The sequence below is a fragment of the Perognathus longimembris genome, chromosome 18 (genome assembly GCF_023159225.1).
Source record: "Perognathus longimembris pacificus isolate PPM17 chromosome 18, ASM2315922v1, whole genome shotgun sequence".
In the NCBI taxonomy this organism is placed as follows: Eukaryota; Metazoa; Chordata; class Mammalia; order Rodentia; family Heteromyidae; genus Perognathus; species Perognathus longimembris.
Window position 1 is genome coordinate 41,575,799 of NC_063178.1, and position 7,564 is coordinate 41,583,362.

General features: G+C 54.5%; 1 pseudogene; it reads left to right on the forward strand.

The window, feature by feature from the left end:
* The first annotated feature begins 5,013 nt into the window (after nucleotides 1-5,013).
* Nucleotides 5,014-6,214, forward strand: LOC125367224 (annotated as a pseudogene).
* The last annotated feature ends 1,350 nt before the right edge of the window (nucleotides 6,215-7,564 follow it).

The following is a 7,564-nucleotide window of genomic DNA, read 5'->3' on the forward strand; positions in this document are numbered from 1 at the left end:
CTCCACTTGGGCAGGAAATCCCACCTTTTATTTTTGAGAACATAAATAGATAACTGAATATCTAACATAAAAGTCTCTATCCTCTATGTGGAAAATTTCTCTGGCTTTTTTGAAGAAAAAAAACACGTTATTTCTAGAACGAAGAAATTATAGCAAATTCCATACACACACTTTAAGCAGAACCCATTTTCATCAGAGATGATGAGTCTAATCAAGTGATTTGAAATAAAAAGTGCAGATGAAACAAGTCACCAGCCACACACACTTGCTTTGTCACAACCGGAAAGTGACTACTCCTCTTGGCAGTGCTCAGGAACAGTTAGTTCCTCCTTAGTAGGAGAGCTCATGATGTAGTGGCCTGAGTTCCAATCCTGTCTCGGCAGTCTTCAGTGGTGACCACAGGTCCCTGAGAGCTGCTCCTGTCACGCACAGGGGCGTTCTGGCTTCTGTGGGCCTCCTTGCAGTGGCCCTAGCTCTTTCCTGTTCATTCTCATCTACATGCTCTGTTGGGACCAAGAGTTGAGGCCAAGGGCTTTGAACGGACAGCTTCTGTCCAGGAAGCTGCTGGGCTTGTGGGTCCAGCAATCGATCAGCAGCATTCCCCGCCCGGCTGCTCCCGGGCTGTTGCTTTTCCTTCGGAGGTGCTAGAGTAAAGAGAATTGCTGGAACATGGTTCTCGGTGGTTACAGGCAACCCCTAGATGCCAGCAGCACATGGTGTTGAAATCACACAAATGTATCCAAATGAAGTGGGGGCGAACTGACCAGATACCCAATTCATTGCTCAAGGCATATTCAGATTTTTCAAAATGCAAAGCCTACAGCATTTTCGAGTTTCCTACACTATTTTAAAAGTACCGGTATTCTGACAAAGTGGAAGGCTGGGCTTTGTCACTTCCTGGCTGTGTGACCTTGGGGCTGTTAACTGGCCCTTCTAAGCCTCATTATTCTCATTTAAGAACTGTGATCCCAAGGCCAAATACATACCTTGTCAGTTGCTAGGGAAATTTCAACTGACTGAATCCTATGCCTCGCATATAGCAACAGCAGCTCATTAAATGTTTATATCTTTCCTTAGGCTCTTGTGAATCTGAAACGAAAGTCTGAACAAAACTAACTTCTGAAAAAATAGCTGTCTGTAAAAGGAGAGATTGCAAAGTAGGTTCCCAACTTCCTTTTCCAAAATCCACCCCACTGATCTTGCAGCCCTGGCTCCAAAACAGCACTTGATTTATGAAGAAGGCTTGCTCTTCTTACATGTGTTTCTGAAGGAAGGAGAAAGCTGACCATCCAACATTAAGATATTTATTTTCTAGGCACACATACATAGGTTGCAGATATTGTCTGCAGCAGTCATTGTAGTCTTGGGTCTAAAGCAAAAAACTAAAATCTTAGGTGCTCAACAGTGGAGTGGATAAATAAACCCTGCTCATAAAGGAGTACTGGGCAGCCACTCATAAGGAACAGCTCTCTGTATACCACTAAGTCCGACATATTCTTTTAACTTTCAAGTAGGACTCAAAAGAGTATAGATGCTACCATTTTGAAGTGGGGGTCCTGTGTGTGTCTGTATGTGTAAACATGTTTGCCAAGAACCTAGAAAATTCCAGAGGGAAAATCAATGGCCATGGGCAGAGGCTCTGCCCTTTCCTGACTGAGTCTTTTGTACTTGGTGCAGTTTGGACCATTCACACAGATGACCTAGGACCAACAAAACTTCCTGGGTGCCAGTAGCTCACACCTATAATCCCCACTGAGCCATGGATGGAGAGCCTCCCGCCCAGGCCTCCTGCAGCAGGTGTGCGCTAAGACGCTACCGCTTGGCTGAAGCAGAGTCGTGACTTTCCACCTGTGCTGGCCTCGAACCGTCATCTTTCCAATCTGTACCTCCCGAATAGCTAGGATGATAGACTTAAGCCATCTTGCTCAGATGATGGTAATTCTTCACTCCCCTTAGTTCTATGTCTTCCTCTCCCTTCTTTTCCAATCACCCTGCTTACAGAAACAATCGTACATAGATGGACTCCGGTCACACATTCATTGTTCGAATGGAGTCCCCCGTTCCCTAGACGCTCAAGGCTTCCTCTCTGAGGACAGCTCCTGTGTGGAGGACACCACGGGGCCATGGGCGAGACCACAGCACGCCCGGGGCACAGGGCTAATATTTCCCTCATGGAATTGGCTGATCTCCTGAGAAGAGGCTCTGGTGGCTCTGAACAAGCCCGAACCTCCCAGCAGAGTAGGCCAACATAGAAGGGAGAGCAGATGAAAGCTGCCAAGCGAGGGAAGGCCTCCCTTCTCTTGAAGCCAACTGAGATGAGAGGCCAGGCCAGGTAGCCAGGGAAGGGGGCTGGACCACAATGTGGGCACACGGGTGCGCACCCCCACCCCCCACCCAGGGCCTGCAGGCCACGCCCCGCCCCTCCTGACTGTGAAGGAGAGAGAAGGAACTGCCTGGGGATGAGGCCGATGGCTCCTCCAAGGCCCAGGTGGCAGGAGCTCCGTGAATCCTCATGAGGAAGAGGGAGTGAAGAGGGAGTGAAGAGGGAAGGCTGCTTCCACCCTGCATTTCTTGGGTCTTAGACTTCATGGCTGCCGGTTCACAGAACACAGAGGCTCAGCCCAGATGGCTAAGGACCCGGTGTGGAAACAATGCCTTCCTCCTAGATAAGCTCACGATTCTTCAGCTGGGGAAAACATCTTTACCCAAGCCAGAGATTATACACAGACAAGTCAATCAGCCCTGATCAATTATGCCAGGGCTCTACTGTTTTCCCCCTAAGAGGCTTTCAAATATCCCATCTGTCAGCCAGCAGCATTTAACCCTTCCTTTCCTGTTCCTATGACTACATGACCCGTCAAAGCTGCCTTCCGTCACACCTGAGCCTGTACCCCAAATCACTGGATGCTGAGCATGTTTTTCATGGAGGCTGTCACAGAAATGAGCACTGAGCCTGGGCGTGAGGCGCAGGGGCTGAGGCAGCAGGGCGTTTCGACTCTACCCTCCCTCAAGCTGTGGCTTGCACTTTCCAGTCTCTGCTGCCAGTGGCCTATGGAGGTCTGAAAACATCACATGGAAAACTCTAGAAATAAGCAGTTCATAAGTTACGTCCTATACTGTCTTGAGCAGCAGAATGAAACCTCTCACCTTCTGGCTCTGTCCTATCTGGCGTGCATCGATGCATCCAGGGGACACAATGCAAACGCGTTCCTGCCCACTGGTGTCACTCAGGTGGCCCTAACTGCTGCCGCCTCAGAAAGCAGCCGTCTGGGCAAGCTGGCTTTATGTCTTCAGCGTGGCTTCAAAGCCTGTGAACAATGGAGGAAAGGAGGCACCCGAGCAAAGAGTGCAGAAGGACAGTGAGCTGAGCACGCAGGGAAGTGCACGGCGCAGCCGGGGACCGGCATCGCCTTGGGATTCAGTCATCCACGGAGGAAGTCTGGGGGGACCCCTGCCGTTCAGGAGAGATGACATCCGGACTTGGCTGCACTTTAGATGGCACAGGGCTGTTTTCAGAGGGTGGCGCCCAGCTCCACCACGTGCGGCCCAGGTGGACAGAGGGCCTTCCTCCCCGTCCACACCGCACACCGCACAGGGTGGTCTTGAGGAAAGGCCTAGAGCTGCCCTGTGACCGGCCACCCGGCCACCGGGGCTGCTGATTCCTCAGAGTGGCACCGCACGCAGCCTGGCAGGCAGGGGACACTGCCCCTGGGGAGCACGAAGCTGGGGGGAGAAGCAGAATTAGTCCGCGATGGGTGACTGAATAGGGGGCAGGAAAAGGCGGGAGGACACTGCTCTGAGGGGAGGAGGAAATGGAGCAAGTCCTCAGAGAGAGAGAGAGACAGAGACAGAGAGACAGAGAGAGAAACAGAGAGAGACAGAGACAGAGAGACAGGGAGAGAATGCAGAGGCACAGGGCAGCTGGAGGAACGAGAGCAAGGGCTGACATCAGGACCAGGACAGAGCAAGCAACAGGGATGAGCTTCAGACTTGAGCTGGAGATCAGAGACTTGTATGAGAAGGGGACAGAAATGGGAACAGACACGGCAGAGAGAGATGAGTCTGGGACACTCAAGTCAGGACAGAGGACCACGATGAGCCAAGGGGCCGAGTCAGGGTTGGGGGACTGAAATAGGGATCCAGGGACTCACATGGGGACTGAGAACCAGCATCAGCATAGGAACCCCAAGATGAGAAAGGGGGTACAGACAGCTACGGAGAGAATGTCAGGATGGAGACGACTATGGAGGCGACAGGCCAGGCTGTGCCCGCCACCTGGGAGCAGGGAGCACAGAACTGGGTCTGGGGCAGGATGAAAGGAACAGAAGCCGGGGCAGAGACACAGCTCCAGAGCTGTGGCCACGCGGGGAAACCCTGTCCTGATTCCTGCTGGGGTTCTGGGGGTCATACAATCCATTACCACAGCCCTGCCTTCTCTCTCACACGAGCTCACACGTTCTGAGTAGACGACAGCCAGGAAAAGACACGTTTACTGGGCACATGGTTTTCTTTTCATTAACTTGAAGTTATTATTTGCATAGTATTATGTGGCTCTAATAAATTATTGTAAAAACAACTCCTGGAGGCCAGGAGTTGGGCATAATGGTAGAGCGCTTGACTAACATGCATGAAGCCCTGGGTTCAATTCCTTGGCACCACCTACACAGCAAAAGCCGGAAGTGGTGCTGTGGTTCAAATGGTAGAGTGCTAGCCTTGAGCACAAAGAACCCAAGAACAGTGCCCAGGCCTTGAGTTCAAGCCCTAGGGCTGGCAAAACAAAACAAAACCTCCTGGAGCCTTGGCTTTAAGATGAATGGGTTTGGTCTGAGCCGCTCGGCCTGCTGCGTCTTCCTGCCGTCCTGCGCGGTCACTGGGCGACTGCGCCGCGTGGCCGCCTCGCTGAGCGCCGGCCTCGGGCCTGCCGGGCCCGCCGCGTCATCCGCGTCCCGGGAGGCCGCCCTCTCCCCCCCACCCCCTGCGTCCGCACTGGCTGGTTGAGAGGCGGCGCCCGGCGCCAGGCCGCCTGCGATGCTGCTCTCTAAGTTCGGCTCCCTGGCGCACCTCTGCGGGGTGCGGGGGCGGCATGGACCACCTTCCGGTGAAGATCCTGCAGCCAGCCAAGGTGGACAAGGAGAGCTTCGAGAAGCTGTACCAGATGGGCGCCGTCCTGGGCAGTGGTGGCTTCGGCACGGTCTACGCGGGCAGCCGCCTCGCTGACGGGCTACCGGTGGCGGTGACGCACGTGGTCAAGGAGCGGGTGACGGAGTGGGGCAGCCTGGGCGGCGCGGCCGTGCCCCTGGAGGTGGTGATCCTGGGCAAGGTGGACAAGGCGGGCGGCGCGCGGCGTCATCCGCCTGCTGGACTGGTTCGAGCTGCCCGACGGCTTCCTGCTGGTGCTGGAGCCGCCAGAGCCCGCGCAGGAACTCTTCGACTTCATCACGGAGCGTGGCGCCCTGGCCCTGGCGCGCTGCTTCTTCACGCAGGGGCTGGCGGCTGTGCGCCATTGCCACTGTTGCGGGGTGGTGCACCTCAACATCATGGACTGGACCTGCGCTTGGGAGAGCTCAAGCTCATCGACTTCGGCTAGGGAGCGCTGCTCAAGGACACGGTCTACACCGACTTCGACGGCACCCGAGTGTACAGCCCCCCAGAGTGGATCCGCTACCACGGGTACCACGGGCGCTCCGCCACGGTGTGGTCCCTGGGAGTGCTGCTGTACGACATGGTCTGCAGGGATTGGACTTCGAGCAGGATGAGGAGATCCTGCGAGGCAGCCTGCTCTTCCGGCGGAGGCTCTCCCCAGAGTGCCAGCAGCTCATCGAGTGGTGTCTCTCCCTGCAGTCCTTGGCGAGGCCCTCCCTGGACCAGATCACTGCCCACCCCTGGATGCTGGGGGTAGAAAGAAGTGTCTCTCAGAGCTGAGACCTCTGGCTCTGCGCCCTGGATGCGGATGATGACGCGAGCACCACATCCAGCAGCAAGAGCTTGTGAGAGGGGCCTGACTCCCCTTTGTTTGGGATGCCTCCTTTAAAAGCAGTGATCTTTGACCCATGGTGACCTTTGCCCTCGGCACCGGTCCTGTTTCCTTAGCTTTGAGTGCCTTTTTGAAAGCTGCTCCATGGGACCGGGTTTCCTTGAGCTCCTCTGTCCAAAGACAGCCCAGGCCCGGCTCCGGGGGAAGTGAGGTCACGCCTGCCCTCGGTGGATACTTGAACCAGAGACTTCTCCCACCCCGATGCTCCTTCCTACAGACCCAGGGCACGCCCACCAGTGGGCACCGGGGCCTCGTGCCCACCCCCCACCCTCCAGTTTCACGGTGTTCATCTGGGTTGTCCCTGCACAAGCAATGCAACAGCCGTGCAGAGCTGCCTGCCTGCCTCCCTGCATACTCGGTCTGTGTCTGTGCCAGCATCTGTGTCTGTTATTTATGGTGTGATCCCCACCCCACAGGGCACCCCTGTCCTGCCTGGGCTATTTATTAAGCTTAATTTATTTGTTGAGGTTCCTGAGCTGTGGTCTTCTCCAGACCCCTGGGGGCGGCTGGCAGGGAGAGGAGACCAGAGGCCCACCCTGCTCTCACCTGTCTGGAGGAGACCTTGTACCAAGGCGGAGGGGCGGGGGGGGGGGGGCACGACTGCCACCCTGGACACTCTACACTGGGGGTGAGGGTTAAATTATTGACCTGTACAGTCTGCTTGTGGCTCTGAAAGCTGGGCGGGACAGAGTCTCAAGCCCTTAATTTATTTTAGCAGCTGTGTTTCTGACCCTGGTGCCCTTAGGCACCCGGTGGGGTTCTTTCAGTTCAAAAGCATGAGACGTCTGGAGATCATATTTTTTATACAAGTATTTCAATTACATTTCTTTTTTTGTTAAAAAAAAAAAAGAAAGATGAATGGGTTTTTCCTACCCAGAGCACCTTATCACAAAGAGCTGAGCCGGGTGTCCTGTCTTGCTAGAGCGGAAAGAGCAACAAGTTGAGCCAAGAGCCCCAGGTCTTAACCTTTGCTGTGCACGGACACCTGGTGAGCTAACCCAGGATCCAGGGCCTGAGTCATCTGCTCTAAAATGAAGAAACCAAACCGGTCTACCTCTGGGGCCCTTCTAGCTTTAAATAGTCGGTGGCAGCCTAAAATACTGTGCAAATGTATTTTCTGCTTCGTTTTCTAGGCTTCTCAAGTTAAATCCCTTGCAAATTTAGCATGAAGTAGAATGAATTCCTAAATAGGGCACACTGATGTCCTTGGATCTCCCCAGCTACCCTCCTGACACTCTCCTAGTTCCCCAACAGGCAAAGGCCACTGGGCACTGAACACACCCAGCATCAAAGCTGGTTTCCTGTGACATTTCAACATACACCCTTCCCACCACCCCCGGTGGCAGTGCTCCGTTTTAGAGTTGGCACAGAGAATGGTCATGGCTAAAAGGAAGGATAATCCATGTCTGCATCACGGCCCAGGCCGGTGTGGAGGAGCTGAGCCCATCTCGGGCGTGGAGAGTTCTGCCGAGTCCTGCACAACGGATGAGCCGCACACCCACACGAGAGGCTCCTTACTCGAGTCTCCAG